Source organism: Ailuropoda melanoleuca, unplaced genomic scaffold (assembly GCF_002007445.2).
Source record: "Ailuropoda melanoleuca isolate Jingjing unplaced genomic scaffold, ASM200744v2 unplaced-scaffold4535, whole genome shotgun sequence".
NCBI classification, from domain to species: domain Eukaryota; kingdom Metazoa; phylum Chordata; class Mammalia; order Carnivora; family Ursidae; genus Ailuropoda; species Ailuropoda melanoleuca.
In genome coordinates this window covers 1-11,611 of record NW_023217559.1, presented here as the reverse complement: position 1 = coordinate 11,611, position 11,611 = coordinate 1, and the positions used below count along the sequence as shown (strand labels likewise).

The following is an 11,611-nucleotide window of genomic DNA, read 5'->3' as shown; positions in this document are numbered from 1 at the left end:
CACCGCGCGCGGGACTCTCGGCCTCAGGTTTCAAGCCAGGCTTCGCTGGACTTTACACTTTGGGGCTACTAGCTGCATCTAAGCCCAGGCCAGCCCCCTAGGCTTCGTGCAGCCTCGTGATCCCCGTCTTTGCAGCTTTCCCTGCGCATCTGGGGAAACGCAGCAGCTTGCCAAAGAGCGGGCTGCTTTAAACCTCCCTTCCCCAGGGGGACTTCCGCGGGGGCTCCCCCCCGGGATTAGCGCGAAAGGCTCCGCCGGGACACCAGCCGCAGCTGCTCCCCGCGGACCTCAGTCTTCCTACCCTGCCCACAGCTCCCGCGCCCGCTCCGGCTCCCGCGCACCTTCCCTCCGCTCGCTGCGCGCCGCCTTCTCCCCCGGAACCCTCAGCAGGGCCAGCTTGCAGGCCTTTAACGTCTCCCCACTCCCCTCCCACTTCACCCTCTGGCCTAGTCTATTCCCCGCCCCGGGGTCGTTGGTCCAAGTTCCGCAGGACCCGGCCACGCCCCACCCAGCCCTAGGTCACGCCCTGCGGCCCCTGCTACGCCCCTTCTGGCCCTAGGCCACGCCCATCCCGGGCCAGGACCCGCCCCAGCCCGCCTCCAGGCCTAGTCCGCAATCAGTTTGGCTGGTGGCCTGCCCTAAGCTTGGAGCGCGGAAAGAGCTGGTTCCTGCAGGATCTGTTCAGCGGCTGAGCTGGGAGCCCGCTTTCTCTGCGTTAAGAGTCTATTGTAGGTACCCCCCAAATGTCCTGGGAGGAAAAGGACTAGGGGCTGGTATCCCCAAGGGGAAAGGAAGCGGCTGCATTTTCGCAGGATCGTAGGCCTTGTAGGCCTTATAGAAAAGCCTGGAACATGGAGGCTTTAGCGATTTTAGTTTCCTCCAAGGATTACTAATCAGAGGGGTGCACTGGCAATGTAGTATCTCAAACAGGATTTGGATCATCATTCTGAATACAAAGCAACTTTGGGTTTTTTTCTCCACTGTTTCATGGCCCTGGGCCTGAGGTTTCTCATCTTTACAAAGTCTGTACCGAATAGTTTTTAAACCGGCCTTAGCACCGCCTGTGGCAGCTGGCTTAGTGAAAGTGAGTGCATCTGTCATAAAAACCGCGCTAGGAACAGTTGTCGTGATACACAGTAATTAAGTATTACACTGTATTCAATTCATTTTTTATTGTAATAATATTTTTTATTATATTATGTTAGTCACCATACATTATATCCCTGGTTTTTGATGTAAAGTTCCATGATTCATTAGTTGCGTATAACACCCAGTGCACCCTCCAATACATGTATTCAATTCATTTTATCCTGAATTCTGGGAAAAAGGATGAGGACTCAGATGGGAAGAATATCCAGGTGCCATTTGAAAGGAAGGTCAACATTTAATAATAATTAATAATAATAATATATAGTGTTTCGTGAGGCCAATTCTGCTATTCTAGGGGATGCGTATATGTTATCTTGCTTGATTTTTAGAACAACCTATTTGCGGTAGGATCATTTTCTCCTCCAATTCCAGATGAGAAAACAGATCCCAAGAGAGAAGTACCTTGTGCCCAGCCAGGACTAGAACCCACTTTGGTCGATGTCAGTACACCACACCTTCTTAGTTGAGAGCAGGGCACTTTGATAGGACGCTAGGTAATCAATTGATTTATTTAAGTCAGAGAAAGAAGAGAAAAGGAAATGAAGTTGTGTGTGTGTGCTCATATATGAAGAAGGGTAAAACTATGAGAAGTTGGTTGGTAAAGGCTAGGCAGGGAGACAGAACTGAAAGAAAGCGATGGTCCTTAAGGATGGTTGCTGCTCAAATCCTAGGAACACGGAAGGGGATAAAAATAGGGCCCAAGAGGAGGAGAGACGAGAATTAATGCAGAGGTTAAGAACTCTGGAGGGATGAGTATTGAGAGAGCTAGATAGCACTAGGAATAACTGGGGCTCATACTGAGATTATGTAATGACTAGCTGGATCGAGGGAAGCTTCTAGAGTGATTTCAGTGCTGGCTAACACTTTGTTCATGCTGCAACCATGAAGCCATATAAAGGTGTACCTGACAACGGCTGTTGAGGGGAGACCTAAAAGTCCATTATTTATAGTGCTATTCATCTTGGTAGTCTGTGCTGCCAGATGTGACATTATACACAAGATCCATGTTTAAAAATGACGTGAGCTCTCCTTTTATGGAAGTTACTAAACTCTCCACTCATTGCATTCATTGTTGAAAGATTTGTGATAGATTTCACATGCAGGCTCCTACTTTCTTTGGCTTGACTCCTTGAAAGATAGTGTTAGAGAAACTAGTCTAGATTTTATTTCTCTTTGAAATACCTTCAAAGAAACTTCAAATTAATAATATAGGTGTCTTATATCAGGAACTTTATGAAACTATTGTGAGCACATGTGCACAAACAAGGGGAGAGAAATCCATGCAAATCCAGTGAACCACAGTGAACAATGTTGGTGGCATAGAGGATATACTGTAAACTTCCATTTCACATCATAAGTGATTTAAGTGCTATTGTTGGTTAAGCACCAAATGCTATCTTATTGAAAAATAATTAAAATAAGCATTCTCCAGTACTGGCCCCCAGCATCCACTAGCCCTGGGGATACGCAGACAAGAGTGGATGAAAGGGGTCTTTTGTGATGTTCTGCTGTCAAAAATGATAATCTGGTATCAAACCTTGTGCCCAACTTCATTTTTCAGCCTTTCGTCCTGGAAAAGCGGAACTTGGAGATATTTTTTGAAACCTAGAATATCAATGTACTGCCATACGCCTGTGATGAAATAGCCAAGTTAAAAATCATATTATTAAGGAACCAAAGGTTTCCAAATCAATCTCTCAGAGAAGGGTTTAGTTCAAATGTGCTCTCATTTCCACAGTACCTGCTTTTCATTTTTATAGTATCTTTGAATTTTGACAGTACCTGTACTCAGAAACCCGAAATTGGCAGAGAGAATGATATCAAAACCAAACATCCAAAACCCCTCACTGTTTGGATGAGACTTCTGGAAAGCACTCAGGTTTTCATCACTCTAGTTAGTTGTTTTAAATATTTACACAAAAATAGTGTATGGGGAAAAAATCTGAAGAGGTCAAAATATGAAGTAATCCAGATAATTATCAGATGAGCCACAGAAACAAAGCACAACTGACGAAATCAGTTCGCTAATGGTGTGGCTGTCAGGTTTTAATTGTTAATTGGAAGTTAAAATTGACAGCGCTGCAGAGATTTTCTTGGTTTAATTTTTAGTCATAGTGTGATAAACTAGTCCCATCATTTGCAGGAAATCTATTAGATACCAATGTCACAAGAGGGTTAGAACAGAGCTTTCAACACACGCTTTCTGATCAAATTCCTATTCTTTATCCATCCCAGAGAATACAACAAATTAATCAGTGTATTTTATTACTTCACTTAGAAACAAAGGAACAATGAAATTAAAACTTGTCTAGTTCTTAAAGTGCTAAACTGAAAACACCTAGTCCCCCAGTTCAGGAAACTTTTTAATGGGGACTGTACCTTTACAAATGAGTCATTGGCAACCTTTTGTTGAAGCCAATTGCAAGTTTGTCTGCAGAGCTATTATGACTTTCACAGGCCCTGTGGAAAACAGTGGAGCAGTTCCTCAAAAAGTTAAACACAGAATTACCGAATGATCCAGCAATTCCACTTCTGTGTGTGTAGCCAAAAAAGGTGGAAGCAGGCACTTGAACAGATATTTGTACACCCATGTTCATAACAGCATTATTTGCAATAGTCATATGGTGGCCACAATCCAAGGGTCCATTGGTGGATGAATGGTTAAACAAAACGTGGTGGATGCTTACAATGGAGTGTTGTTCAGCTTTAAAGGGAACGTTGGTAAGGCTACTGCATGGATGAACTTTGAAGGTGTTATGCTAAGTGAAATAAGCCAGATGCAAAAGGACACATGCTATATGATTTCACTTATATGAGGTGCCTCAAATAGTCAAATTCATAAAGACACAAAGTAGAATGGTGGTCCCCGGGTGGCTGGGGGGAGGGAGAATGAGGAGTTAAGTGTTTAATGGGTACAGAGTTTCGATGTGTGGAGGTGGACAGTGGTGACAGTTGCCCAGCAGTGTGAGTGTACTTAATGTGGTTGAACTCTACACTTAAAAAACAGTTAAAATGTTAAAATTTATGTTACGAATGTTTTACCATAATAAAAAAAATTTTGACCTTAGCTGCTTGTAAATAACTTGTAAAAAGTTAACTTGAATTTAGAACACCTATTACTCTCACTAGATTGGCTAGTATGCGTAAGAGGTCATAATTTTCAATTATATCATCATTGATTAAAAAAAAAACTTTTAAATTGAATTCCCTAGTATTTGCTCTTGCCTAGCAGTTTCTTTCAGTATTTGTAACAGAGACTCAATTTTATTTGGTGGCGAGGTGTTCACGAAAGCCATTTCCTCTGCCTGGGCGCATAGCTCTGCTGCTTCCCAGCCTCCCTTGCAGGCACGTGTGGTCCATGCCAGCCAATGGGATATGGTAGAAGTGACACGCAGAAGGGCCCATCCAAAAACCTCCCACCCACCCAGCATCCTCCACTCTTTCTCCATTCATGGCCAGGATGGAGAGGATGCCTAGAACCTGGAAGATGGAGCCATCGGAGAGAAGCAGACTGTATCTGAATGGCCATGGGGAGCAGAACGCCCCCCGACCAACCCTAACTCTAAGAAAATGTGAGTGAAAAATTTACTCTTATTGTCTAAAGCCACTGAGATGTGGGGATCATTCGTTACAGCAGATAGTCGACCCTGATTAATATGGTATTTGTCCTGGTAAGAGAACTGGGTGGTTCCGTAGGCCACTTGAAAACCACTGACCTTTAGCCAGCTAATATTAATGACTAATATTAAATGGCTTCCCAAATCCTTGAGAGAATCATTTAAGTGTTAGCGGCATCTGTTAGCACACAATAATACGATTATTGATCTCTAATAAATACAGTGTTGAGAGCTAAGTGAAACAGAATGAAATTAAGCCCAAAAAAGTCAGCAGGGAAGCTATTCATTAACCGTAAGCCCAGGCATACGTGTCCGTGAAGAATACCAAATAGTCGTTGTCTCCGTGTTGGAAAAAAAAGCAATGTGGACTTGAAGGAAACGTTAAAGCAGTGGCTTGAATTTATAATTCAAATAATTTGACTGTTTTCTCTTTAAGGAATGTGGATAATTTCCTTGTTATCATTTCAAGATATGTTTTTGATTGTGTCTGTGTGTGTGTGTTTCCCTACAGAATTAGTTTAAAGTGCTTTTCAGAGACCTGGTTGAAATCATGGTTTGAAATATTTTGCACAGTGTGAGGAATACAGCCTTTGCAACCTTAGTTCTTAAAGAATTCATCTGTGTGAGTAGTTGGCTAGATTGCGTCACCTCGTAAATATTAAGAGAAGTAACACTATACTGGGATATCTAAAATTATAGGAGGGTATATAAAAACCATGTTGCAGCTAAAATAATCGAAGAGCAGAGTTTGCTTCAGTCTTCCAGGTAGGATGGGGGTGGGAATCAGGGACACATCTCCTGACAGAGGGTGCCAAGGCAGCTACATTCTCAGCGAACGTGGGGAACCAGATACCTTCAGATGTAGCTCCCGAGTTTGAAAGCCCCGATTTCAATTCCTGGCTCCTTGACTTTGGGGCTGTGGGACCACTTAATTTCCCTGAGTCATGGGAAATGAAAATACTATGGCCCTCCTCGGGCAGCTTGCTGGCGGTCCTAAAGATCTGTGCTTCTTTGCTTTCGCACTAATAATTCACCAGGATTCACGGCCACCCTGTTCAAGATCCACTTTGCAGCCTCTCTGGCAGTTCGTGTCGGCCACGTGACTTAGCAGATTTGATACGTGCCCCCTCCGGCTGGGCGGTGATGGGAATTGAAGGGGCTGTCTTGGGACCAGCGATGGAATTTGTATGTGGAGGATGGCAGAGACCCTGCACCTTCATAGGGATTGTGTGTGGGTTAAGGGTGAGGGCTCTGTGTGTGTCTTATTTGGAACGGTACCGGGGGAGTGTTCTTGGCAGGAGGCGTGGTGAGGGATTCAGTACAGAAAGGTCAGACATAGCAATAGAACAAAGTAAACAGCGTAGGTGGGCCTCAGGGTGTAACACTCTAAGGAATCACCCCTTTGGGGAGCCCAGGGTCCAGAAGGTCAGGAGAAGGGCTTTGACACGCAGGCTGGGGGCAAGAAAATCAAGTATCAGAGCTGCAGGAGAGGAGCCTAGGAGCAAGGATTTGGGAATATTGGTCAGTGTGATGGCGCTGGTAGTAATGCTAATAATATAACAACAAATAACATTTTTTACATGTATGACAGTCTGTGTGCCAGTCTCTACTCTAGTAGCCTTTTGTCACCATTTTTAAGATTTTATGTTTATATAATCCCCCATTTTATGGATGTGAAAACTGAGGCTCAGAAATGTGAATTCTTTTTGCTCAAGGTTTCATAGCTGATAAAGAGCTAACCTGAGTTGTAAGTCTAGGACTGGCTGACTCCAAAATCCAAATGCTAAGAAATAATGACCCAGTAATCCAAGTTAAGTGCTTAGCACAGGACATAGCAAAGGGATCAAGAAACGTTAGCTGTTCCGACCTTGACAAGAGAATGAGTACTGGCACACATCGGCAGGAGCAAGATTGGACCTAAGCCAGAGACTCCATGAGGCCAGACTCCTTATATGCTGTGTGTGTGTGTGTGCGTGTGTGTGTGTGTGTCTGTGTGTGTGTGTGCGTGTGTGTGTAGCAGAGATGGGATGACGTAGGAGGTGCTCGGCTGGTGATTCCCATTGAAAAGTAAAGAAGTGAGAACTTGAGCAGAATAAGTCCGGATCCCATGCATTCTTCTTTTTCTTCAATTGTATAAAGAAGGAACCAGATGCTTGGAGAACAGGGAAGCTGGAAAGGCAAGCTAACGCTTCCCTGGATTGTCACAGAATCAGATGTTTAGAGTCAGAAGATGATCTTAAAAACAATCTAGTATCCAACTCTCTTCTCTCGGAAGGAGGTAAAGGACATTTGCTGGGATTTTTAAAAATCACTGACCGCTGAGAAATAAGCAAACTCAAAAGCGCTTTTAACTCAAAGAACCTGAGGTCCCAGAGAAAGGTTTTAACTTTAGAAAAACAGAGTGAGTGAGTCAGAAAGCACTCCATAATTGTGGCATATGTGTGAGATTAAGGTTAGAATTTGTGTTAATAGTAACAGATGTAATAGGAAAACATCTATATTAGATTTTGACATTCTTTTTCTTAAAGTTCCTTAAAATAGAGCATTTTATTATTCTGATGTTTTCATGGTAATAGGATGTGAGGATGATGTGGTCATTTTAATACAGAACTATCTTTTTTAACATAAGGTGCATACATTTGTGGAAGCTTTAACAGATAGTCCTATTTGAATATCAGGCACATGGTATTTTTTTCTTATTTTTTATAGAGGGAGGGAGAGATAGAGAGAGAGACAGAGATAGAGAGAGAGAGAGAGAGAAATGGGGGAGGGGCAGAGGGGGAGGGAGAGAGATTCTTAGCCAGGCTTCACACCCAGTGCGGAGCCCGACTCAGCGCTCGAGCTCAAGATCTTGAGATCATGACCTGAGCCGAAATCAAGAGTTGGATGCTTAACCGACTGAACCACCAGGTGCCCCAGGTGCATATATTTTTAATTGATACAGAAGAATATATTCAGTGAACATTACAGATGATATAAAGCCTGGTAATAAATTCAATATCTGTGAACCCACCACCCAACGTCACCAATACCATAGACGCCCCACACTTTCCTCTCTGGTCTCATTACCTCCCCACCCCCCTACCCCTGCTAGAGACAACCACTCTCCTACTATTAAGACATCCAGAATTTCAATATTTCAGGCACTGCCACGGCACCATATCCTGGATGCAGGATTCCAAAGAGTAGGGAAAATATTACTGTTATAAATCAGACTTGCGAAGTGACAGCAGGTGCCATACTTCTTAACACAGTTTTGCCAAATTTAACTTGTCTTGAAAATTAGCTAATGATAGTACTTCTCAGAGACATAGAAAATAAGGTAGAAATGACTTATAAAAGTTCTCTCACAACAGAATTAAGCACATAGGATGCTAGTTAAATTCCACAACCAATGAATAAACTTGACTTGGTCTCAGTCTTATAATAAGGGATTATAATTCCCCAAGGAATGTTGTCTGCAACAGGTGCATATCAAGAAGACGATTTGAACATTAATACTCAAAATCCTATAATGTTCAGAGCATGAATATACAGACAGAGGCTTAACAAAGTTGTGAAATATGTATTTGTGAGAAAGTCTGTACTGTACTTGGCAGATTTGGGGTGAAGAGGACGGCCCCCTGGCTTGCTCCTCTTCCTCAATCAGGGATCCGAAGCATTTCCTGGTGAGACACTGTGTGACACTTCTCACAAAGACCCACTTTCTAACCATGTGGTGTGGGACGAGGAAATGATGCCGGGAGTATCATAAGTTGATAGCATTAGTGCCGGCCTCACTGGGTTCCCTGCTAGAATTAGGACAGGGGCAGGTCTGGACAGCCTGAACTTGGGGGCACCGGGAAGGACTCACTTCCAAGACAGGTCATGTTGGACCTCAGTCAGCTCCACGGTGTCCCAGGAATACCACCGATGGTAGGGACTCCATCTCCATTCTGCTTGGCCTCTCCCTACTCAACATTCTGACCTGGTCATTAAACAGAAAGAAACCTGGTAACTAGAGCCCTGGAGCCAATGATTATATGAAATAGGAAGGCATGTGGCTTTGTCAATGAGTGGAATAGAGAAGACCATGCAAGGAACGGCTGGAGTTGTTTGTGCTTAAAACAAACACACCCAAGGCAATGATGTTAACTAACTTGCTTCACTGTTTTGATGGGAGCGGTCTTCAGTATCATGGGTCTGACATGTCATGTTGGCGGTCTTATGTTGCAGCAAACCTTGGTGCGTTTCTAGGTGCCTTTGGTTGTGTGCTCTGGAAACAGTGTTCAGTGATGGCACTGGAGATGCCGCTGGTTAATATGTGCCTGCCCCAAGACCGCTGTGTGTGCTGGGCTTTGTTTAAAAGCAGCCACGTGCTCTTGAGAATGTGCCATAAAATGTCTCTACCTCATCAGCAGAGTGGCTAGAAGTCCCTTCGTCTTGCCTGGGAGTTGTTTCTTGCTTGTGAATTGCATGGAAACCTAGTCTGACTCTTCTTTGCTCACACTTGACTTCACAGATGTACCGGCCCTGAGTCATTCCTGCGGCTCAGATGCGTGATCCACAGGCAGCCTTATTTGAAGATGACTTTGTACTAGGTGGGGGTTGGGGGGGGAGACAGAAAGGTAAAGAGGAAAAAAGGTGGAAGGTGCAGGATTTGCGATTAATCAGGGACAAGCTACCCTTAACTCACATCATTGATTGTGCTAATAGAAAACAGCATACTTTTTTTTTTTTTTAACATCAGACAGATTCGGTATTTTAAAATAAATCATATAGGAATAAGATATCAGAGCTCTCAGAGGTGGGATTATTACTTTCCTTCTGGCATGGGTGAAGTCATGGAAATGTTTATTTCCCTAATTTTTTTGCTTGCCTTCTTTCCTCTTTCAGATAACAGGACAGCCTGACTTATCAGTGTAACAAATATTTCTGTCAGCCTTCAGAGAACATGGGGTAAGTGAAAAGGAGAGTAGTTATGTCAGCCTGCACTTTTAACCTGAGCCTAGACACCAAGAGCTGCACTAAATTTAAAAAAAGACAGAACTTGCAGGTCTAATTAACAGTTGATAAAGTACAAATATCTTAGCACATCACATAACAGACAGATTGAGCCTTTTGACAGGCGGTGGAAACCTCACATGAAAATATTTCATCGAATGTGAGTATTAAGGTGGAAAACATGAGTTGAAGTGGGAAGAAGGGAAAAGCCCGCTTGCTGTGGCAAGACACATTTTTCCTTCAGTTGGGAAAGGATGCGGTTCAAGGTAACAGTCCATCGTGTCTTCATTGAATTATGGTGCTGACGTGCTCGTGTCCCAAAATAGAACCTCTGTCACCACTTTTGAACCATATTCAGCTCTAATGAGAGGCAATGTGCAAAAGTTGCTTTTAGGTTCAAGTGAATCCCTAATCCTTTGCAATGTCTGAGAACTTTAATTTTAAAATAAGAATGGTGTTTATGTATTAATTCAGAAGCCTTGACTAACACTTCACTTTGCAGGAGAAATTAATATCTCATGCAGGAGAGATTAATATCTCATGCAGCAAAATTAATATCCCTAGGAATAGAATCTAACACTCTCGTCACAGGAATACATGTGAAATAGAGAATTAAAAATTGTGGGTTTTTTTTTCTAGTTATTCCATATATACACTTTTAACTCATGCCCTTGTTTTTTTTCCTATATCTTTATTTAAAAATTTTTAATTCCGGTGAAGTTAACATACAGTGTTGTGTTAGTTTCAGGTGTACCGTATAGTGATTCAACACTTCTATACAACACCCAGTGCTCATCACAACAGGTATCTTTCTTGATCCCCGTCACCTGTTACCAACATCCCCTCTGGTTACCATGTTTCTTCTCTTTAAAGAGTCTGTTTTTTGGTTTGTCTCTTTTTTTCTCCTTTGTTCCTTTGTTTTGCTTCTTAAATTCAACATATGAGTGAAATCTTATAAAAATTCTGTGGTTCTGAGTAATGGTTTAAAAGAGTGGAATGAACCCATTTTCCATAAAATAAGGGAGGAGTTCGAATGTATCTGGTGTTCAGAGCACTGGGGGTCACACTCTATTGCATGTTAGGGATTAACTTTGCATTGCTGGAGGCCTCCCCCATTTGGCACACCGTAATCATACTCCTGTATGTTTGACAGCAGAAAGAATGATATTTGAGGGACTCTGAAGCAGGGAGGGCTGTAACGGCTGGCTGCCCCCTGGAAATAAGAAATAGTGAATTTTTCTCCTGGTTAACATAGTCTGAACCAAAAGATTTCCACGAACAAAAATTGCCTTTAATGCCTCTCTCCATTTTCCCTGTACACTTCTATTCTGGTCTGTTTGGTGATTCTCTCATGTTCTCTGGACTTCCCATTATGGTTCTCTCCTCCCTCTGAGAGGGGTAGTAATTCTTAGTCTGCTGTACTTGAGTCTGCCTGCCAGGCAACCCTCCTCACCTCCCTAGCCCCCTCTAGGTAGCACTCATTCTCTTTCATGCCAAACATACATCCCTTGTGGCTACAGGTTTCTCTTCTCTGAAGCTACTTATTTTGATGAGGGGAAAAAAAAAAAAAGCCATGCTCAAGTATTCATGAATGACAATGAGTTCAAGATTTGTCCATCTGGTAAGGACATTTGCATACTACTGGGGGGTCATACTGGAAAGATGCATTTTCTAATTTTAGAAAAAAACCTAAAAATTTAGTCAGATACATTGTTTTTATTTTTATTTTTTTTCACAGCTATGACCTAATTTATTAATATTGCCACTTTTCCTACTTCTTTTAAAGAGAGATTTCTGGGGCGCCTGGGTGGCACAGCAGTTAAGCATCTGCCTTCGGCTCAGGGCGTGATCCCGGCGTTATT

At 42.9% G+C, this 11,611-nt stretch overlaps 1 long non-coding RNA gene across 1 annotated transcript; it reads left to right on the top strand.

Annotated features, from left to right (window-relative positions):
- The first annotated feature begins 631 nt into the window (after positions 1-631).
- LOC117799220 lies at positions 632-10,581 on the top strand. Its single transcript, XR_004622951.1, has 4 exons — positions 632-728; positions 4,609-4,721; positions 9,642-9,704; positions 10,492-10,581. It is a non-coding gene; the product is annotated as an uncharacterized LOC117799220 (long non-coding RNA).
- The last annotated feature ends 1,030 nt before the right edge of the window (positions 10,582-11,611 follow it).